The sequence below is a fragment of the Thamnophis sirtalis genome, unplaced genomic scaffold, assembly GCF_051295495.1.
Source record: "Thamnophis sirtalis isolate CommonGarterSnake01/CBP01778 unplaced genomic scaffold, rThaSir2_p1.2 scaffold_2, whole genome shotgun sequence".
NCBI lineage: Eukaryota > Metazoa > Chordata > Lepidosauria > Squamata > Natricidae > Thamnophis > Thamnophis sirtalis.
Window position 1 is genome coordinate 94215365 of NW_028261382.1, and position 24414 is coordinate 94239778.

Genomic DNA, 24414 nt, shown 5'->3' on the forward strand with positions numbered 1-24414 from the left:
CAAAAACGGGCCCATTTTTTGACAAAGAAGGGCATGCATAGCCTTTAGGAGGCTTGTAGAGTGCTCCTGGGGGCTGGGGGAGCAAAATGAGCAACAAATACCCCGTTTTCCATTCCTTTTTGCCCCCCCCCCCCCAGTACCCAGGAGCACTCCAGAAGCCGCCTAAAGGCTATGCACAGCCATTTTGGCAAAGGGTTTTGGGAGGCCAAAAGTGCTGTATTAGGTGTAAAAGACACACCCAGATTTTCACCCTCTTTTTTGAGGGAAAAGGTGCATCTTATACTCCAAAAATATGATAATAATAATAATAATAAAAATGATAAGGGAAATAGGTATGTCCAGATTATTGAAGAGAAGGATTGGGGGGAGGGGAGGAGACATGATAAGCTGCCAAAAAACCCAACACAGTTAATACCACTTTATAAGGCCTTGGTAAGGCCACACTTGGAATTCTGCATCCAGTTTTGGTCGCCATGATGTAAAAAAGATGTGGAGACTCTAGAAAGAGTGCAGAGAAGAGCAACCAAAAGGATTAGGGGACTGGAGGCTAAAACATATAAAGAACAGTTACAGGAATTGGGTATGTCTAGTTGGATGGAGGCATGATAGCAGCGTCCCAATATCTCAGGGGTTGCCACAAAGAAGAGGGAGTCAACTTATTCTCCAAAGCACCTGAGGGCCAAACAAGAAGCAATGGGTGAAAACTAATCAAGGAGAGAAGCAACTTAGAACGGAGGAGAAATTTTCTGGCAGTGAGAACAATTAATCAGTGGAATAGCTTGCCTTCCACAGTTGTGGGTGTTCCCATCACTGGAGATTTTCCAAAATAGAATTAGACAACCATTTGACTGAGATACTACAAGCTCTTCTGCCTTGAGCAGAGGGTTGGATTAGAGGACCTCTGAGGTCACTTCCAAGCCTATTATAGCAATAGCAATAGCAGTAGACTTATATACCGCTTCATAGGCCTTTCAGGCCTCTCTAAGCGGTTTACAGAGAGTCAGCATATTGCCCCCAACAATCTGGGTCCTCATTTTACCCACCTCGGAAGGATGGAAGGCTGAGTCAACCCTGAGCCGGTGAGATTTGAACCGCTGACCTGCTGATCTAGCAGTAGCCTGCAGTGCTGCATTTAACCACTGCGCCACCTTGGCTCTTCATTATTGGCTATTATTCTATGCTCTGTACAATCCTTGGCATCTTTCTCCGTGGCTGGATTTAGAAGTCCACAAAAGAGATGACCATTTTGGTCACTGAGCCTAAAGGATATTTCCCAAGGGTTTTCTATCATACCATCCTTCATCAGGGGATTGAATAGAACTATAGTCCATTCTGGAAGTAAAGCTGTGAGGGACCCAAGGCAAATCTCCCAGATAAGGTCTCCTGATGGGAAGGAAGTCCAGAAACCGAGCTCCTCCTCTGGGCTGCGATCTCTCAGAGAGGAGAGGCAAGGGGAGGAGAAGGTATCTCCCTTGGCTCCCTCTCACCATCAGAAGACCTGAGCCCTACAAGGTCACCCACAGTATTCATTCCTTGGCTGAGGAGATGACAAAGAGATTGGTGGCAGCTGCTGATTGAGATGACAGGGGACTTGGAGGCAACAACAGCACAGGAGTAGGTAGGGATAGCATTATGGTGGTCCTTCCTTCCTTCCTTCCTTCCTTCCTTCCTTCCTTCCTTCCTTCCTTCCTTCCTTCCTTCCTCCCTCCCTCCCTCCCTCTCTCCCTCCCTCCCTCTCTCCCTCCCCTATCCCACTCACCCTCCCTTTTCTTCTTTGTTCATGCTCTATTTCTTCCCTCCCTTCCTCCTTCCCGCCTTTCTCTATCCCTCCCTCCCTTCCTTCTTGTTCCTAGTTCATGCTCTATTCTTCCTTCCCTCCCTCCCACCCTTCGTCCCTTCTTCTTCCTTATTCATGTCTATTCCTCTTTCCCTCCCTCCCTCCTCCTTCCTTGTTCATGCTCTATTTCCCTCCTCCCTCCCTCCCTCCCACCCTTCTCTCTCCCTCCTTCCCTCCTTTCTTCTTCCTTGTTCAAGTCTATTCCTCCCTCCCTCCCTTCCTGTTATGGCTCCTGTTAGGGCCTTCTGCAAGGCAGGAGTGGAGTTTTAAAAACATGGGATAAGGCACCCCATCTCTCCTGCCTTCATTATTCATACGTCTCTGGGCTACAAAGCTTTAAAAGGCTGCTTTGCCTTGTGGAAGCTTCTTGTGAAGCTTCCACAGTCCACATGAAGTGACGTCAGGAACGAATGCCATCTGGTTCGCTTCTTAAAGGCCAAGCCACCTGGTCCAGCAGTTCCAAGTGTCGGAAGACGCTCCCGTGCCTTTTTTCCACCTTCCAGGCAGCTGGTGGAAATGAAGATAGAGCCTTTTGCATAGACACAGCGGCCCCAGCCTTCTTTGGGGGGGTTGGGGAATTAGTGGCCAAGGCTTCAGGAGATGAGAAGCACCTCATCAAGAAGAAATACGAGGCCTGTTTGCTTCGGTTCAGGTGCGTTGCCTGGCCTCCTTGAAACAAAGCGCTCGGTGGCCTCTCCATCTCTCTAATAAATAGTGCCAGCAGCTTGCAGAGCAGAGAGGAATATAGATTTATAGACCCTAATGGGCAAGGGTGCCATTTTGTCTGACGGCTAAATCGTGCGTGCAAATTGCGCAGCCGGGATGGGAAATGGAATGCGCAATTTTTTTAAAAAAAGAAAAAGCCACGCCAAAAGATTAACACAAGGAGAGATGAGCCATAAACGGAGACCTTCTGGTGAAGGACAGGAGGAGAAGGACTTCTTGGGGCAGGGAGGTGGCTGAAGGCTCTATTTCAGTGTTTCTCAACGTTGGCAACTTGAAGATGTCCGGACTTCAACTCCCAGAATTCCCCAGCCAGCGAATGCTGGCTGGGGAATTCTGGGAGTTGAAATCCGGACATCTTCAAGTTGCCAACGTTGAGAAACACTGCTCTATTTGGAGGAGAGCAAAGAAGAAGAAGGCAGAGCCAGAACTGAAATGGAACCTGATTTGCTTTCATTGTCATTTTAAAGGAAAAAAATGATTAGACTTCAATGAGTTGATTTAATGCTCTCATGTGTAGCATCATGTGAGAATTGACAGCCTGGTGGTGTTCTGACCTAGGCTTCCCAAAAGCACAAAGCCAATTCCTCGTCCCACTAAAACCCCTTTTATTTAGTTTAAAGTGAATTCTTCTCCAGCAAAGGTCCGGGAAACAGTCTTTCAAGGCATTTCACCACTACAGACCTTTATCATGCTTGGAGAGCTGCCAGGCTGATATCTTCCAAACGCCACTCTGTAGCAGCAATTACTTGGCAAGAAGTCAGGAACAGATCTTCACCCTAATGAATTGAACTAATTGCCTCTTGCAAACTCCCCTTCCCTTTCGGTCCTCTTTATTCCCCATGGGAGGGGCCATTTACTGTCCACCTGTGCCTTTACTCCTGAGTCGACCCTTATTCTTTAGCTGTTCCCTTCTGGCAGCTCTGCTCATGCACACATTGGGAACAGGCTCCAGCTGTTCTTCTGCCTCACTGATCTCCGACTCTGAAGGCAGCTGATAACTGTTGGAAGGCCCTGGACCCATCTCTGCCTCCGATGCAGAGCCCTCATCAAAGCTTTCCCCAGTACTGGCCCATGTTCCTCCCCAACCTCCTCACTGTCTGAGTTTGCCCCCAGCTCTGCTGGCTGCTGGCGGGCCACAACAGGTGGCTGGTTTTGGAGACCTTATGACAGGGGTCTCCAAATTTGGCAATTTGAAGGCTTGTGGGCTGTGGAATTCTGGGAATTGAACTCCACAAGTCTTCAAGTTGCCAAGTTTGGAAACCTCTGCCTTATAAGATTCAGTTACGGACGTTGGGTGAGATATGCATTCCGACCTCATAATGTGGATTTCTGGTCAAGAATGATTACCACTGGGATGAACTGGTGACCAATGAAAGCTTTGTTGAACAAATTTATTTATTTAGCATATAGCATAACATACATTAGCATATGGCGTAACATAGGGACGTGGTGGCTCCGTGACTAAGACACTGAGCTTGTTGATCAGAAAAGTTGGCAGTTCAGCGGTTCGAATCCCTAGCGCCGCATAACAGAGTGAGCTCCCATTATTTGTTCCAGCTTCCGCCAACCTAGCGGTTTGAAAGCAGATAAAAATGCAAATAGAAAAATAGGGACCACCTTTGGTGGGAAGGGAACAGTGTTCCATGCACCTTTGGCATTTAGTCATGCCGGCCACTTGACCATGGAGACGTCTTCAGATAGCGCCGGCTCTTCGGCTTTGAAATGGAGATGAGCACCACCCCCTAGAGTCAGGAACGATTAGCACATGTGTGCGAGAGGAACCTTTACCTTTACCTTAATGTTACACAACTCAAAGGGACTTCCGGGTTGAATACATACTCCTTTAGTAATCGTGTATGTAGAGTTTGGGTGAGTAGAGGTCAGGGCTTTCATCTTCCTAAACTGTTCTATGCATCAGCGTCTCCCTTCTATTTTCCTAGCAGCGGCTTCACCCAAAACACACTCAGCAGCCAGCATTTAATTATCTTTGATTTATGGTATCGTATCTTCAGAAGCCCAGTGTGGTCTTCCTTTGAGCAAAGCAAGGATTTTGATTGGAGCAGGAATCTTTGTGCCACCTCTGACACTGTCAGAGACAAATGGAAGAAGGGTGGAAAGGGAGTAAGGAGGACTTTGGAGTATTTATCATCTGAAAACAGAAATGCTTTGTGTGGTTTGTTTGGGGCTATGAGACCAGGTGACTAAAACGTATGAAGAACCGTTGCAGGAATTGGAAGTGGTTAGTCTAGTAAAAAAGGAGAGGGAGTTAACCTATTTGCCAAAGCACCAGAAGGCAGACAAGATCAATGGATGGAAAATAACAAGGAAAGAACTAAACTAAAACTAAGGAGAAATTTCCTAACAGTGAGAACTGTTAACTAATGGAACAGCTTCCCTTCAGAGGTTGTTGGTGTGCCATCACTGGAGGCTTTTAAGAAGAAATAGAATAGAATAGCAGAGTTGGAAGGGACCTTGGAGGTCTTCTAATTCATCCCCCTGCCTAGGCAGAAAACCCTACACCACTTCAGACAAATGGGCATCTAACATCTTCTTAAAAACTTCCAGTGTTGTAGCATTCACAACTTCTGGAGGCAAGTTGTTCCACTGATTAATTGTTCTAACTGTCAGGAAAGTTCTCCTTAGTTCTAAGTTTCTTTTCTCCTTGATTAGTTTTCACCCATTTTTTCTTGTTCTGCCTTCAGGTGCTTTGGAGAATAGCTTGACTCCCTCATCTTTGTGGCAGCCCCTGAGATATTGGAAGACTGCTATCATGTCTCCCCTAGTTCTTCTTTTCATCAAATTACCCGTACCCAGTTCCAGCAACTGTTTTTTATATTATAGCCTGCAGTCCCCTAATCCTCTTTGTTGCTCCTCTCTGCACTCTTTCTAGAGTCTCCACATCTTTTCTACATCGTGGCAACCAAAACTGAATGCAGTATTCCAAGTGTGGCCTTATCAAGGACTTGTAAAGTGGTATTAACACTTTCTGTGCTCTTGATTCTATCCCTCTGTTAAGGCAGCCTAGAACTGTGTTGGCTTTTTTGGCAGCTGCTGCATATGGATGGCTTGTATTTAAATAGTTCTCCACTAGACTCCAAGATCCTTTTCACAGTTACTACTATTGAGCAAGGTACCACATATACTGTACCTGAACCACATAGATGGATTTTCTTCCATAATGATCTCTCCATAACTTTGCAATGTGAGATAATCAATAATTATTTTCTTTCCTGCTAAGACCGATTTGACAACAACTTGATGGCATAGAATGAATCAGATCAATCAACATTACCAAACATCCTAAGATCTATGCCATGGGAAAACACACTGAATCATTTATTGATTAGCAGATAAAATATTAGAGGATAAAATACTTATGGAAAGCTACACTGGATGGGCATTATGAAGTGGTTGTAACACTTCACGTGATCTTGAGCGTAGTTCGTAGATTTGATTTTTTTTAATTCACTAATTCTTATGATCATGGTAACATGATTATAAGGAGTTTATAGAATTCAGTTCTGGTGGTGGGAGGAGTAGCAGCTTTTCTTGTCGTCCTACAATCCCTTGGACAAGTTATTGTCTTCTTTTTAGGAAAAGAGTAGAAAGTTGAATAGAAGCCGGGTTAACTTTTGATTGAGACTTGATATAGCTATTCTGACTTTTGATCTTAGACTGTGTGAATAGCCTTTCGGCTTGTGTGAACTCTGGAACAGGATATTGATCAAGAATAGTCTTTCAATTGATGTTACATCACGATTCACATTCTCAGTCAACATCCTGGAAATAAAAGTATGAATCAGAGAAAGGGAGGGAGAGGGAGAGAAGGAGGGAGAGAGAAAACAATCCTGCCATCTTATTTTTCAACATTTCCTCAAAGCCAGAAGTTCATTTCCCTTTTAGGAAGAATAAATACTTCTTCAACCCAGAGAAAAAACAACTATTCCTTAGTTGAGATGCATACTAGTTTTAATAATTTATATTCTAAAACTGTTTTGACCCCGACTACAAACTGGAAAATAAATATTTATTTGATTTAGGGGCAAATTTCCAATTAGAATGTAATTATTTTCAAATTATGTATTACTGAGTCATCACAAGTTTCATTATAATAAGTTACATCACAGTGAACAAACAAACCCCAAGGATTAGGCTGCTAATTAGCTGTTTAATGTTAATTCGGGGCTTTGACACTATTTGCATCCATAAAGCTACTATTCCACTTAGGTGCAAAGTGCTGTAAGCAACTGCCAATTTATTAGAGATGATGGAGGTTAATCACGCTTATGAAATATAAGATGAAGAGGGGAAAAATATGTCCCATGGTTTTCTGGAGTTAGGAATGCCTAGGTAAAGTCACTATTGCTTTTAAGCTCTCTGGGGGGATGAGTCCCATCGCGAGAATCTTTAGCCTGTTCTTACAACTTTTGGAAAGTTACATTCTTGCACAGGAACAGGAAGCTTAAGTGCAAAGCCCAAGAGATGGTATAAATACCCCCCACTCTCTCAACTCCGTGTGGTCATCTGAACCAGAACCACTCATGCCCTTGGCGGTTCTGCTTCACCGTGAAACCATGGGTGAGATTCAGCCAGTTCAGACCGGTTCGGGCGAACTCAATGTTAATTTTAATCTGGTTCACCCAACCGGTAGTTGCAAGGACACCCACCCTGCCCCTCCTCTCCCAGGAGTCTCCACGCAGCCCGTTTTGAATGCCAGGTGAGTGCAGGCCCTGCATGGAGGCTCTGGGAGGGTGAAAAACAGGCCCACTGGAAGTACTAGAAGTCCTGAAATAGGCCCGTTTTCAGCCTCTGGAGGGCCTCTGGAGCCTGGGGAAGCCATTTTTGGCCTCCTGGAGGCTCAAGGAAAGCCCCCTCCCCCGCTGTGGTGCAGGAAACCGACTAGGCCATGCCCCTATGGCCATGCCCACCCAGCAACCAGGCAGAGAACCAGTTGCTAAAAAAATTCACTCCCATCCCTGCATGAAACCCTCTTTCCAATCAGCCTCCATGTTTCCAGTGTCTTCCTCCCAGCTTGGAAGTGAACTAAACGGATATTTCTTCCAACATTCCTAAACAAGTTCCGATAGGAGACTGAGAGACTGTTTCTCTGACCACTGATAGGAACAGAACTCGGTGGTAATGATAAATGGATTATATATAGATGATAGATAGATAGATAGATAGATAGATAGATAGATAGATAGATAGATAGATAGATAGATAGGCTATCTATCTATCTATCTTATCTAATCTATCCATCTATCTATCTATCTGTCTGTCTGTCTGTCTGTCTGTCTGTCTATCTATCTATCTGTCTATCTATCTATCTCTATATTCTCACTCATCTATATCTACCTACTTACATCTATCTATCTATCTACATCTGTCTGTCTGTCTGTCTGTCTGTCTATATCTATCTATCTATCTATCTATCTATCTATCTATCTATCTATCTATCTATCTATCTATCTATCTATCTATCTATCTATCTATCTATCTATCTATCTATCTATCTATCTATCTATCTATCTATCTATCTATCTATCTATCTATCCCTCTTTGTGAGCCATCATCTCACTCCATCCTTCGCCTTTAGCTTCGCCCACATCTGGAAAGAAAGTGGTGGCCATTTTTGAGACTCCCGTTGACTTTCCTAGAGATTCCCACCCCCCATCTCTGAAATTGCCTTCGCATCTTGGGGAAGCCGTGCAAAGGCCCTTTATTGAATTCAACCTCCAGCAGATTGGAAGGTTGAATTCAAAGGCCTAATTTGATCCTGTCACTTTCCAATTGAATCCTCCCTTTGAAACGCCTAAAGCCCGTCGCGTGCCTTGAATCAAACGTCAAAGGAAGGCGGAAAGAAGTTGGGTGTAATTTATGGAAATGACAGGCGTCCCCATTCCGATGCAGTCCTACATTGTGGGACCCGCAGACGCCACAAATGAGAGCCCCTCGCTCTTTGAAATCAGAGTCCGATCAAAAGATTAGATTTAAAGCCACCTTCATGATCCTCTGGGAATGCCATTATCCCTGGCCCTTTTTGCTCAGTTTCCTGGGTTAAATTAGCATACGGGTGCAGTTAACAGTAAGCGTTCAATTATAAAGTGACCAATAAATTGCATTTGCTAAATGCTAGCCTTTTTTTTCCTGGCACATCTTTTGTGCTGTGGGGTATGCAATTATTGGCAGGCAGAACATTGAATATCGCTCTCCTCCATTCAGAGAGATTCTCTATGTTACCTGCTGGCCTAGGGAAAGGACTGGAGCTATAGGAAAGAGTTGGTAACTTTCTGCAAAACTAAAATGTACTAGCCCAAATGAGAGAGAACAAGTAGTAGCGAAGGCAGGCTACAAAGTGGGAGTGGGAGTTCTAGTCCTGCCCTTAGGTGTGAAAGCTTGGCTAGGTGGCCTTGGGCCAATGGCTTTCATCGGCCCAAGAAGGAGGCAATGGCAAACCACTTCTGAAAAACCTTACTCAAAAAAAGAGCAGAGATTTGTCCGATTTAATTGAAAAGAGAGAAGGGGGGAGAGACAGGGAGAAAGAGAGACAGAGAGGGAGAGAGGAGAGAGAGAGAAAGAGACAGAGAGAAACAGGAGAGAGAGAGAGATAGGAGAGAGATAGGAGAGAGAGATGAGAGAGAGAGACAGAGTGAGAGACAGAAACAAAGAAAGACAGGAGAGAGACAGAGAGGAGAGAGAGAGAGAGATGAGAGAGAGACACAAAGAGACAGAGAGAGATGGAGAAAGGAGAGGGAGGGAGGGAGAGACAGACAGAGATGAGAGAGAGAGAGAGAGAAAGAGAGAGGGGAGAGAGAGAGAGGAGAGAGAGAGACAGAGGAGAGAGAGAGAAAGAGGCAGAGAGAAAGGAGAGAGGGTGATAGGAGAGAGAGGAGAGAGACAGAGTGAGAGACAGAGACGAGAGAGAGAGAGAGATAGAGAGAGACAAAGCGACAGAGAAGAGACGGAGAAAGGAGAGGGAAGGAGGGAAACAGAGACAGGAGAGGGGGGGAGAGAGGGAGGGAGGGAGAGAGAGTAACCTGAGGGCAGGGAATAAATGTCATTCAGCAAAACATTTCCAAATAGTTGCTCAATTGCAAAGCAAAGGGACAGGTCCAGCCCATTTCCTCCTTCTCCTCCTCCTCCTCCTCCATCTCTGTAGAAGGAGCCAGATTTTTCCTCTGTTAACAATTTGCTGGAGATCGACCACTGATCCTCCCCAAAGCAAAGGAGTTCAGCGCTGAGGCTTACCAAAGGCTAAAAAAGGGTTGAAGGTTTAGCCTGCAGGGATCCTATTTCCCTCCCCAGTCCCTCTCCCCCTCCCCTTCCTCCTTTGCAAACGGTTCATGTTTTATTCCCTTTCGGCTTTTCTCTCCAGCCAAGTTGTCTGGCTGCTCTGCGTCACTGTGGCACGGACGGATGGCTTTGGAGCCCGCGCCACCCGAAATGTGAAATCCCACCATTTGGGAAGGCAACAACAACACAAGCGTTTGAACTCAAGATGAATGATCAGGCCATTTGCCTGTCAGCATCCTTATGCAAAAGGCTTGTATGCAGAGGCGATGATACAGAACGGAGGTGGGTTACCTGGCACTTAAAAAATAAAATGCCAGGTAAAATGCTTTCTTTAGTGTGCTTTCCTCCAAAACAGTTTTCAGCAGGCGGAATGCGAAGAGACTGGCCCTTGGTGTAAAAATAAAAATAAAAAAACACCCCATTGCCATCTGCCAATGTCAAGGCATTACTGATGGATGCCAGTTAGAGGGGGTGGTTCCAGATCAGCGGCTACTGCATACTCAAATTTCAATTAAAACACTGCACTCGGGTGATCCAGATTCTGCTAAAAATGAAAAAAAAAGGAGAGTATCGGTCCTGCGGTTTGCATGAATTATGGAAATATCCCATCACTTCCTTTCTTTCTTCACTCACACGCTCTTTTTTTTTGGAAAACGATGCAACAGGGAAAGCGAGGGGAAAGAACAAGGAGGTATATTTGTCTCTTTCTGTAAACTGGGAGAGGATGGGAAGAGATCCAAATTCCTAGCTGACAAAGATGAAATATGTACTGTTTTACTAGGGAAGAAGAACACAATTGTTGGTTAAACAAGGACATAGCAGAGTTTCCATATATAGGAGAAGAGCAGGCAGAGGCGCCAAGAGAGTATTAAGCCTAGCATCGTTAGGTTCCCACAAACAGTCTAAATCCAATCTCTCTTGGATTGTGTTAACTCTCATCTAACGCCAATTTAGTCATGAACTGTGATTGACTAGATTTTTTGCATAGGCATGAGCAATAAATCATCTTAACTGGAACTTGATCCCATTCCTGGTTCTTCATGCCGGAAACCTTTCAGTTCCCACTAAACCATGGATTGTTTTAATTGTTCCTTGTTGACCAAACAATTATGGCTCTCACTATACATACATCATTGTAAACTCCAGGCCCTGTTTATAAACCACAATGGTTTAGTTCAGATATCGCACATTTAGTTCACTTAGACAAGCAAAACAAAAAAGCTGACTTTGTTGAATGCTTGAAACGCAGAACAGGGCAGAGTGCTGGAGAAGACTCCTGCAAGTCCCTACAAGGCTATCCAACTGGTCAGTCCTAGAGGAGATCAATCCTGACTGCTTTTTAGAAGGCCAGATCCGGAAGAGGAAACTCAAATACTTTGGCCACCTGATGAGAAGGAAGGACTCACTGGAGAAGAGCCTAATGCTGGGAAAGACCGAAGGCAAAAGAAGAAGGGGATGGCAGAGAATGAGTTCGCTGGATGGAGTCACCAAAGCAGTTGGCATGAGCTTAAATTAGTTCGCTGAATTGGTTCGTGACTCTCCGAGACTCCTTGCCAGGTTTTGCAGATCTCGGCCTGGCAGCTCTCCAAGCCAGATGAGGTCTGTGACTGTAAATCCTCAATTGAAAGACTTTGCTGGATGTGAATGAGCCGAATTCATAGTAAATTAATAAAAGGGTTTTTTGTTGGGACAAGGAGTTTGCTTCATGCTCTTGGGAAGCCTCGGTCAGAACAAGTAATGACACAGAGGCACAAATAAATCTGAATTTTTAAAAATTAATTAGCATTGTCTTTTGTTTTCAGTTTGGCTGATTACACACGGATATAAAAATCCAGGCCCAGTGGTTTGATAAAAGCTAAGCTGCACAGGAGAGGATTGGAAAGGGGAAAAATATGCTGATTTACCAGAGACACAGAGAACAAACTGATAAAGCACCAATTATTCAGATCATAGCCTCAATATAAAGGCATAACTTTTAGCTTAATAATCAGCCGAATAAGGTCCTTTATTCCAAGTACTCAGATGGTTCCACTTGAGAAATTTAATTTAAAGCCAAACAGTTCAATAAAGGAAAGTTATTAAGAGAATGGAAACTTACTGGTGTCTTGCTACATTCATTGGAAAAATCAGAAACTAGGACTGAAATAATCAGCTTTTTCACCAAAAGGGTTGCTGATGTGGAAGGACTACTAAAGAAAAGCTTTCTACAGTAGCAATAGCACTTAGACTTATATATTGCTTTACAGTGCTTCACAGCCCTCTCTAAGCAGTGTACAGAGTCAGCCTTTTGCCCCCAACAATTTGGGTCCTCATTTTACCCACCTCAGAAGGATGGAAGGCTGAGTCAACCTTGAGTCAGTCAGGATCAAACTGCTGGCAGTTGGCAGAGTTAGCCTGCAATTCTGCATTCTAACCACTGTGCCACCACAGTCCCTTCCTTCCTTCCTTCCTTCCTTCCTTCCTTCCTTCCTTCCTTCCTTCCTTCCTTCCTTCCTTCCTTCCTTCCTTCCTTCCTTCCTTCCTTCCTTCCCACTCAGCAATAGCACTTAGACATATAATGCTTCCCAGTGCTTTACAGCTCTCTCTAAGTAGTTTACAGCGTCAGCATATTTGCCCCTCAACATTCTGGGTCCTCATTTTATCCACCTCTGAAGGATGGAAAGCTGAGTCAACCTTAAGCCTGGTGAGATTCGATCTGCTAAATTGCAGACAGCCGGCAGTCAGCAGAAGTAATCTGCAGTGCTGCATTTTAACCACTGCGCCACCATACGAGGAACTATAGTAGGAGAGGTCATCTTTCCCCATTTATACTTACCAACTTCATGACTTCTGGTGGGCATTGTAGGGAAGTTCCACAGGACAATATTAGGGCAGGGATGGTAGGCACGTTGGTCTCCTTATGCATGCCCCTTAAAGATCTCTTAGGAATGGGATGAGGTGGACAGTAGACAGTCTAAGGTTAAAGGTTTGGGGATTTGGGGAAGACACCACAGTGTCAGGTAGAGCATTCCAGGCACTGACCACTCTGTTACTGAAGTCGTATTTTCTGCAATCATGTTTGGAGAGGTTTACCATAAGTTTGTATCTATTGTGAGCTTGTGTGTTGTTGTGGTTGAAGCTGAAGTAGTCATTGACAGGTAGGAGATATTTTTATGTACTACGCTTAGGTCAAACCGAAGGCGTCAATAGTTCTGAGATGTTTAAGCCCAAAATTTCAAGTCTGGTGGTATAAGGGATTCTGTTGCGAGCAGAGGAGTGGAGGACTCTTCTCGTGAAATATCTCTGGACTCGTTCGATTGTATTTATAACCTTGAGCCAGTGAGGATTGAACTGCCAAATTGTAGGCAGCCAACAGACAGCAGAAGTAGCCCCATCGCGGATATTGAAAGTCTGCCATTGTGCCATCTCTGGTCTTTCTCTTCATTAAACTAGACATGCCCATTTCATGGCTTAGAAGCTTCATGCTCTTTAGCATGGGGAGCAAATGTTCTTTTATTATCTTTTATTATCAGTACTGTTGCATCTGTGCCTTAGCATAAATAGGAATCAATGCCTCTCAGCCATCTTCTCTCTTCACCACCCTACCACTCTCCATTACACTTTTGTGATCTGCTATGAATGGAATAACACTATTTCAGACTTCATGAAGGAAGGACTATTTATAAATTCTTGGAAAATGGCCTTTTCAGCTAAGCAAGGGATCAGTGAAAAGCATTAATTTATCCATTAGAAATATCTTGCCGAAAAGGAAAGCATCTCCACAAATAGCAACTCATTGTATAGAAAAATAGCTTTGAAATTCATCTGCCATTTTAGTTTTCTTTTCTTTTTTTTGGAAAATGCCTAATTGTTATCAAGTAATACAGATCACTTTATGATGTGGCAAGGAACATTGGTTCCAATTATCGGCTATGCATGATCCTTACGGAGTTAAAAATGCCATTCTTTATTGAAAAAGGGATATTTTTAGCTGAGTTAGGCTATATATGTCAGTTGCAACCATGAATGATAGTGCAGTGATGCTTCTCTTTTATTTAATCTTTGAAGCACAGAACAGAATGTGAAATTCTGTTACACAATGCAGCATTCAAAGGCTGAACAAAATGTGCTTCACTTAGTGGAATTCTCAGAATTCTTCCTTGTATAAATTGATGGTTAGAATATTTCGGACATAGGATACAACACCCGGAAAAATACGCCATACTTCACTTAATCCTCCAGAGAAAAATTGAAGGCAAATGAGGTCCAGGCATAAGACCTACAGTACAGTATAGGTGGTAACTTGCTCAATAGTAGTAACTGTGAAAGGGATCTTGGAATCCTAGTGGACAACCATTTAAATAGGAGCCAGTTGTGTGCAGCAGCTGACAAAAAAGCCAACACAGTTCTAGGCTATATAAACAGAGGGATAGAATCAAGATCATGTGAATGGTTAATACCACTTTATAACACCTTGATAAGGCCACGCTTCGAATACGGCATCTAGTTTTGGTCACCGCGATGTGAAAAAGATGTGGAGACTCTAGAAAGAGTGCAGAGAAGAGCAACAAATATGATTAGGGGACTGGAAGCGAAAACAGAAGAAGAACGGTTGCAGGAATTGGGGATGTCTAGTTTAATGAAAATAAGAACTAGGGGAGACATGATAGCAGTGTTCCGATATCACAGGGGTTGCACAAAGAAGAGGCAGTCAAGCTATTCGCCAAAGCACATGAGGACAGGACAAGAAGCAATGGGTAGAAACTAATCAAGGAGAGAAGCAACTTAGAACTGAGTAGAAATTTCCTGAACAAATAATCAGTTGAACAGAAGTTGTGAATGTTCCAACACTGGAAGTCTTTAAGAAGATGTTGGATAACCATCTGTCTGAAATGGTATAGGGTTTCCTGCCTAGGCCAAGGGTTGGACTAGAAGACCTCCAAGGTTCCTTCCAACTCTGCCATTGTATTGTAAGAACATCATGGCTTCAAAATCTAAGGGACTGGGTTTGGACAAAACTTAGCAGCACTTTGTTGTGTGGCTGTCGATAAAAATAGGATCGCCAACATGATCGCCAACATCCAATGAAGGACATGGCACAAGAAGAAGATATATTGATGGATGTTTTCTTTCCAGATTTTCTGTGAAGAAACCTGTTGGCCAATGAAACACCATCACATAGGTCGGCTTTGGAGTAGGTCAGTGCTGGCGAACCTTTTTGGCACTGAATGCTGAATGCTGAAATGGGAGTGTGTGCATGCGCACGGGGAGCACCAGAAACTGAAAGAGCAGCGGTTTCCTGTGTGCACATGTGCACTGGTCACCTGGTCTTGCGGTTCTGGAGCGTATGTGCAAGTGAACAGCAACTGGCATGGCAGAAACCGGAAGCTCAGCTTTTCTGGTTTCTGAGCTTCTCTTCCGGTTTCTGCCACTCCCGCACACGCGGCGACCAATGGAACCCAGAAGAGCAATGGATGATGGCTCTGTGTGCCACTTCCAGCATGCGTGCCATAGGTCATAGGTGAACGTACTACTTACCATATTTTTTGGAGTATAAGACATACCCTTTTCCCTCAAAAAAGATTGTGAAAATCTGGGTGCGTCTTTTACACTGAATACAGCATTTTTAGCCTACTGAAACCCCACCCCCTTTGCAAAAATGGATGTGCAGAGGGTTTGGGAGGCATGCAAAGTGCTCCTGAGGGCTGGGGAGGGCAAAAAAAAACAACAACACAAAAGGGCTGTTTTTGCCCCCAGCCCCCAGGAGCACTCTACAAGCCTCCCAAAACTCTGCCTTTTTTTTTGTGGCAAAAAACAAGGTGTGCCGAGAGTTTGGGAGGCTTGCAAAACCTTTTTTTAAAAATTTACCTCTTCAAAATCGTGGTGCATCTTATACTCCAAAAAATATGGTATATTGCTTCAACCATGTCTTGTAAACTTTTTGTCCAATGTTGCATTCATGTGTCACACAAAGCTCTAGAAAACATTCAGTGGGAACCTTTTGTTTCTTTGAAGAGACAAGCTACAAAATTATTCTTTCAAATCAAATGTGATGGTTGTGTCTGGGTTGCTGTAACCACAGACAAAAAATTTGTCAGTGCGTAAGAAATTATGAGCTGGGATAGCCATAACAACAAGTCAGCCAATGGGAAACAGGATCTTTTGTGAGCCATGTGAGATGGCTCGGAACCTGAGCATGGCTTAACTTAAGTGGTCTGTATGTGTATATACACACATTTCCTGGGGAGGAGAAGCCCAAGCTGTATTCCATAGGGGAGGAAGGAATAGGAGCATCGATTAACATGCCTGATGTAAAAACAATAAAGCTAATTACAGGTGGGAGGCGGGTGGATGGGCCTATTATGCGGGCAATGGCCAAATTGATTAATAGTGTATAAAGGCAGATATCTCTTTAATGGTTTTTATAGTCTGACAATGTTAGCAGTGGCTAATGAATGCTAAGTGAGCAATATAGTTTAAAGTTCCGGAGATCACAATGTCTGTTTCTTCTTTTACACACACACACACACACACACACACACACACACACACACACACACCTTGCATTTGGCTTCGTTGATTCTGGGTTCTGGTTGTTCTGCTTCTTGTCCGTGTCCTTGCTATCACGTTACAAGAGCTGCATGGGTATTGTATACATGCATCATGTTTTATATTATTGTATATACTCAGGTTTCTTCCATAAATGAATCCTGCTGAATTATTTACTTGTGTGCTGGTTGGATTGCTGCAACCTCTAACAGATTTGCTCTGGGATCGACACATCACGGAAGCAATAGTTTTGTACCGTCCAAGTAATCCATGGATAACCACTTCCCTTTTCCTATGGCTCAGGGTGATATGTGAATTTGCTCAGTGGATCTAATTTGCAATCATGCTCTAGGAAATAAAAGAGGCAACCTAGCATTTCAGGCAAAGTGATCTTCTTAAAAAAAAAACACCCTGTCTACTTTTAAAAGTCAACAAACTTAAATTGCACGTCATGATTCAGTGCACGGCTTAGAATGCAGTTTTCTCCTCAATGCTGTGACGTCCCTGTTTGCTGGAGAACGAAGCCGCAAGTTGCATACCCGATGGGTGATTTGAACACAAAGTGCTTGCCCTGTAACTCTTCAAAACCTGCAGACGCTTTTGTGAAGAGTGCTGATATGGTCCCATTATCTGCACGACTTTCCCTCGCTCCTTGTCTCCTGGCACCCACCCCCCCCCTCTCCAATCTGTCACACGGAACCCAATTAAATCATTCTCTAATCTATAATGTATTAAGATAATAATGAGAGCTGAAGCCAGGCCTGACAGTGCGCGAGAAGGTGTCTCAATGCTCTCATTTGATTAGGCCTTCGGGGTGGCCCGCTGAACATGAGAAAAATGAAGAATACTGCATTATTAACAAGGTGACCAGGTGCTCAGGAAGAAAACAGCTTTTTAATAGTCCTGGTGAAGACAGAATTTCAGCCATCCATATCTCTCCTCCATCCTACAGATGTCCCTCTTCACTAACATCCTATTTATTCACAGAAGGGCAGGAAATTAGCTGTTGTAGACTAGACTAGACTAGACTAGAATAGAAACAGAACAGAACAGAAAAAATAGAACTCTTTATTGGCCAAGTGTGATTGGACACACAAGGAATTTGTCTTTGGTGCATAAGCTCTCAGTGTACATAAAAGAAAAGATGCATTCGCCAAGAATCATAAGGTACAACACTTAATGATAGTCAGAGGGTCTGACATAAGCAATCAGGAAACAATATCAATATAAATTGTAAGGATACAAGCAGCAAAGTTACAGTCCTGCAGTCATAAGTGGGAGGAGATGGGTGATAGGAATGATGAGAGGATTAAATAGTAATATTAATGCAGACTTAGTAAATAGTTTGACAGTGTTATGGGAATTAATTGTTTAGCAGAGTGATGGCATGCAGGAATAACTGTCCTTGTGTCTAGTTGTCTTGGGGTGCAGTGCTCTATAGCGTCGTTTTGAGGGTGGGAGTTGAAACAATTTATGTCCAGGATGCGAGGGGTCTGTAGATATTTTCACAGCCTTCTTTTTGACTCATGCAGTGTACAGGTCTTCAATGGAAGGCAGGTTGGTGGTAATTGTTTTTTCTGCAGTTCTAATTATCCTCTGAAGTCTGTGTCTGTCTTGTAGGTAGAACTCTTTATGTTTTAAATTTATTTATTTCATCAAGTATGAATTAGATTAGAGATACAAGTATAGACATGATTATGAATACATGAAATGAATACAAATACAAGGGAATATTCTTGTATATCATCATCATCTTCTTCTTCTTCTTCTTCTTCTTCTTCTTCTTCTTCTTCTCCTTCTCCTCCTCCTCCTCCTCCTCCTCCTCCTCCTCCTCCTCCTCCTCCTTCTGCCACCTTCTCTCCCTCCCTCCTCTCATCAGTTGAGTCTTACAATTTACAATCACTGAGCAGATTGCTATGTTTTGGTTCGATGTTGTTTACTTGTTCCCTTCTCTCATCATCTGTTAGCCGTAAGGAAAATAAATACACACAAAAACCTGAATTGGAGAAGTTGGAATTTTTTTTGGAAACTTTTTTTTTTAAAGTAAATTACTCAACACCCGAATGCATTTTCCTTCCCACATTCTATATCCATTGTTGTGGTATGTCGAAAAACAGAACCGATGTTCAACTAGCAATATCCAAGGAAGTCTTTTCTATCCTTCACCTTTTCACATACAGATTCCAGTTTGAAACGCTGCAGTCTATAGGGCTGATTGTGACAGTCAGCATTATATAGCTATCAGCGGGGGCTTACAGAAATACCAGGAAACCTGTCACATACTGCTAACAACAAGTACACAGCAATAATAAACTGCTCAGCAGTTGCAGAAAGAAAAGAAATCTACTTTTTTTAAAAAAATGAAATAAAGCTGGTAAAAATATTGTGGAGATAAGGAGGGGGGAAAACACAAAGACATCGAAAGTGGCGTTTTCTTGAAACTCACAGTTTCTAAAACAAAATAATTGCAAGCATTGGCAAACTTGAGTTGAATGTACAATGTTGCTCGTTGGGGCATTGACAATTCCCCCCCCCCCAACAAAATTTATAAGAATATATCTATATATACAAAAGTGTGTTTGTGTGTGTGTGTTCCAGCATAACTCTGGAATGCCTTGAGCAATTTCAACCAAACTTGGTACACAGATGACTTACCCTCTGGAAACAAATACTGTGGGGGTCAAAGTTTCTTTTCACCAAAGTAGACATGCCCAGTTCCTGAAACCGGTCTTCCCTTGTCATATATGTCACCGAATATTTGGTGACATACATGACAAGTGACACATATGCAGTCTAATGTTCAAATTATGTTTGAATGCAAAACCTTGGACAAAACATTGTTGTAAAATGCCATTAGGGCAAATCAGAATGGACAATTTCCAGCAGCTCTTCACGTCCCTTTGAAAGTTATTCAGGAGTAAACATGCTAATCTGCAATTTTGCCATGTCTACTGTGAAAACAAATAAGCAAAAATATTCTTCCCATCAGCTTATAAACAAAACTCCCTGTTGTTTGCTCATCAGAATTTTTTGACACAACAATGATAATTGCCATTGCACCTCCATCCTGTGGCTAATCAAAGGCAATAATATTTAATTATCTTCAATGGCTGAAGCGCCTTCTTTACTGAAAGCTTCCACAATTGTGTCAAGGAGATGAAATAGAGACAAAAAAAAAACCCAATTCACAGAGGATTTTGCACATCTCATACATGATAACCAGGAAAATCTAGCTCAACTAGTTACTAGTTAAAGGGTTGGTTCATTCATAAGAATGTATTGCTCTTAATGAATGAAGAATTCGCGTCCATTTATAAGAATGGTTCCCCAAGGATAAGGAGTCACCATTAGTAGAGCCATCTCCTTAAATGAGCTGTTCTTTCCTTCAGGAAAAAAATATTAAAATCCCACCATTTATCTCAAGAGGAACTATCTATTTGTCTTTCTCAAAAGCGCCCCTAACTTCCATGTCTATTTATTATTAATTAAATTAAGAAGAATGGAGGTTCATGAACAGTGGTAAGATTCAATTTTTTTTACTTCTGGTTCTGTGGGCATGGCTTGGTGGGTGTGGCTTGGTGGGTGTGGCAAAGGAAGGATACTGCAAAATCCCCATTCCCTCCAGATCAGCTGAGACTCGGGAGGCAGAGAATAGACAGGGCGGGGCCAGCCAGAGGTGGTCAGAAGCTGCTGAATACCACCTCTGTTCTAACCTCATGAGCAGAGGTATTCAGCAGGTTCTGACCAGTTCTGGAGAACCGGTAGCAGAAATTTTGAGTAGTTCGGAGAACTGGTAACAGAAATTTTGAGTTGTTCAGAAAACCGGTAGCAGAAATTTTGAGTAGTTCGGAGAACTGGTAACAGAAATTTTGAGTAGCTCAGACAACCGGTAAATACCACTTCTGGCTGGCCCTGCCCCCTTCTCTTCTCTGCCTCCCAAGTCACAGCTGATCTGGAGGAAAGGGAGATTTTGCAGTATCCTTCCCCTGGAGTGGGAGGGAATGGAGATTTTACAGTATCCTTCCACTGCCATGCCCACCGAGCCACGCCCACCAAGCAATGCTACACCCACAATGCCACGCCCACAGAACCAGTAGTAAAAAAAATTTGAATCCCACCACTGCTTCCAAGGTCCCTTCCAATCGTTATTCTGAACAACATTTGAATGGAGGCTGTCATGTGAATTCCTATCAGATCTCGTGTTGCTGTATTCTTCACCATGGACATCAGAAACACTTCCGCCTGTCTTTTCCATAGCCAGACAGTGGCAGGGGCCATTAAGTTTTAATTTAGCCCTCTCCACACTGTGCTGCCCTTGTATTTTATGGGCCCATTATTGCAAAATGAAGGCTTGTAAAACAGAGAATTTTCAGGTTAAAAAAGGGAGGGGAGGGAGAGGACCCTGATTACACCTCATAACAATAGCAAATGAGGAACAAACACCGATTTATAGCTGGAGCTCACTATTTATTATTATTATTATTTATTGTGCCTGAATTTATAACTTGACTCAAAGCACGGGAAATAAAACTTAGATTTTGTTTTTTGTTTCTTAAAAAAAAAAAGAAAACAGACTCAAAACTTCCTTGTCCACAGATACAGGTCAGGAGGTTGCAAGCAATCTCCGTTTTTGCCCCATATTAAGGAATTTTCCTCCCTTTCTTCAGCCAACCGCCTCCTGCATGGCCCCAAACCTTTTTTTTTTCCATATGGAATTGTGTTCCCATTCTGTCAGTCACACTCCGCGCAGATGCTGAAAACGGAAAATATCTCTGCATTTGTTTCTTCCATGCAAAGGAGGGCTGGAGCGGATCCCTTCTTCTTTCCGTCAGTTTAGTTTGCGGGAAAGGTGTGTGTGTTTGTGTGTGTGTATGGGGAGAAGGAAAGAGGAAGGCTTTTGAAATGTAGGCATTTTCTACATTTGATAGCAAAACCAACTCCCTTAAAGCATTTGGGGGGAGGGGGATATGAAATTGTACCTGTAATTCTCTGCCTCTTGAAATCAGAAAGTAGGTTGCTATTACCAGACGCATCATATGAAGCATGCTGATGCACCTTGCACTCTTAATTTTGTCTTCAAATGGAACCATGTACAGGTGGAGGATTTTCAAACAATGCTCGTTGGGAAATGAGAAAGTTGTTTTATAAAAGTCTACAGAGATTCTCAGCCATCCAGGTTGTCCAAAAGTTGCTTTTTCAAGAGGCATCTAGACTTTCATCTTATACTTTCTAGCAGTTCCAAGAAGGTCCCACACCTAATTGCGCTCCTCAGCTGACCATGAGGACACAGATAAACCTCCAAGTGGCCTCAAGGACACTCTCAAAGAATGCAAATGACCAGCTGTCTGCAAAGAATATAAATCCTTCCATTCCCCACCATCCAGTCAGAATGTCAGGGTTCCGACAGATGCCCTAATTAAATCATGAGCCTTGAGCCAAGCTTCAAAAAAATCCAGTGATTTATAAGGAGCTTCATGTCGACACGTATCCAAGTGAAGCCAGCTCTGACCCCACTTAATTTACTGTCCCAATCATGATCCTGTTTCCCGCCCTCCCCCCAGGATGTGTCATCAATCACATTCACCAATGGGGCGATTTTGCATGTTGTAGATACCACTCCCTTCCAGCCGCTTTAAGTAACCTTGGGAAACAGCCTTGAGAGAGATAAATCTGGAATGTGCATCTGTCTGTACCGTTTCTTCAGTTCCCCATCCCCCCCTTTCCTATGGCAACTCGAGAGCAGGCCAGGGATCCTTTGCGAGTTGACATGGAGCTGAAGAAGCTTCTTGGATGAGAAGCAAAATGTCTTCAAGGAAAAACAAGACTGTCCAGTTGCTTCTGGAAAAAGCACTTTGGGGTTTGTTTCAGAAAAGGAATACATCACCTCCTGCAATCCACGTCTCTGTTTCCACAATGGGTTCAATTGTAAAATGATGGTGCTGTTCTCCATTCAGTTGTGTCTAAATTTTGGCCATGCCGAAGGCCAGGTCTCTCCACATCTTCTGATCCTGCACTGCTACTTTTGGAGTTCTTCTACGCTCTGGCTGGTGACAGCTTTGAGGGTGCCCAGCCACCGTGTGCTGTGGTGACCTGGTTTCCTTTTACTGCTAACTCATCCAAACGTAATTGCTTTCTCTGGTGAATTCCCTCGCATGACATGGCCAAAGTAAGTAAGACACATTTTTCGTGATTTTGACTTCTAGTGACATGTCTGGTGTTATGCGCTACAGCATTTGCTTGTTAGTCACCTTTGCTGTCCAAGAAATAGGCAGGAGCAGTTGTAAAAAGGACCCTCTTATACGGCAAACCAACTGCCGGGAAAGCAGAGCTACGGATCGTAGTCATAAGTGGGGGGCTATCAGGATGTCTTCTTGTACTGCCTTCCAATGAGTTGGAGACTGTAGTGGCAACGTGGAAGGCCATTGTTATTCAAGGAGTGACAAGTTTTGATTTCTTTTCATGTTAAGAAAGGTCTAAAAGTTTAGAACTCATTCTGAGCTAACCTGCATGTTTTCCAGTCATCTTTGCTGAATTAAGAAGAAGGGAGGAAGGGTGTCTTCACCTAGCTGCAAACCTGTTAAAATCTCCCAGAGGTGCTTCATTTCAAGAGGGAACTGGACTTTCTGGTTTTCCTTTGAAGAGGTTTCTCCAAGAAGCTTCTTCAACTCTGATTGGATGGTGGGGAATGGAAGGATTTATACTTTTTGCAGACAGCTGGACGTTTGCATCCTTTTAGAGAGTCGTTGAGGCCACCTGGAGCTTTATCTGTGCCCTCGGGACCACCTCTAAGACTCTCTGAAAGGATCTAGAGGTGAAGAAGCTTCTTGGATGAGAAGTGAAATGTCTTCGAAGAAAAACCAGACAGTCCAGTTGGCTCTTGGGGAAAAAAGCACCTTTGGGACAACTACAACCTGCAGGACTGAGATCCTGTTAAAATCTGAGACTTTCGGTTCCCATCCCAGAGTCACGTGCCAGTTTGTGGAAATTTTATTTTACAGAGCAATATTGGAGAGAAAGCGGGATTATTATGTATTACTAGCTGATAACCCAGCACAGCCCATGTATTTATTTATCTCATCCCTCCTTCCATGAACATCGCCACAATTTCTAATGTTGGGTTTCTCCCTTACCAGAGGGAGCCCCCTTGTGGAGTACTGTGAAGCCGTTATCCATGGCAACTCTACTGCACTATACAGTAGAAGCCATTTTAAGGCACAACAGATTGTATCTTAACAGAACATCTCACACCCCCCCCCCAGGTTTTTTTTGGGTGTCTTACCCCCACGGTATTTTTTCCAGAGAGTAAGTCATCTGTGTACCAAGATTGGTTGAAATTGCTTGAGGTGTTCCAGAGTTATGCTGGAACACACACACAGGCACACACACAGACATAGATAGATAGATAGATAGATAGATAGATAGATAGATAGATAGATAGATAGATAGATAGATAGATGTAGATATAGATGTAGAAGTAGATACAGTACAATTGTGAGATTCATGGTTCTTTTTCTGTACATAAAGAGCTCATCACCGGTTTCCCTCTCCTCTCATTGAAGGAAGCTCAACATCCAGCAGGACAGGGTAAATATCTCCTTATAAATGTTTGTGTGAGCAGAATAGTTTAAGACAAAAGTAGAGTTCCAGGTCTTAAAGAAGAAAAGGAGGAACACTAGCCAGATGGCCCACTCGGGCAGCATAATCCATCAAGCTTAACCACAAATGTCCCTCTTTCGTCCTACTAAAGGCTCTTCAGAGGAGAAAGGGAGGGCAGACCACCTGGAAGTAACAGCAGTGGAGCGGTTTCCCTTCTCCCTGGACAACATATTTTGAAAATCCTCAATACCTTCTCTCTTAAACTACCAATTCAGCAGGTCCACACACCCCAAGGGCTGCTTGGTTTTAAGTGCTAGTTGAAGAAAGAAAGAAAGAAAGAAAGAAAGAAAGAAAGAAAGAGAGAGAGAGAGAGAGAGAGAGAGAGAGAGAAGAGAGAGAGAAAGAGAAAGAGAGAAAGAGAAAGAAAGAGAAAG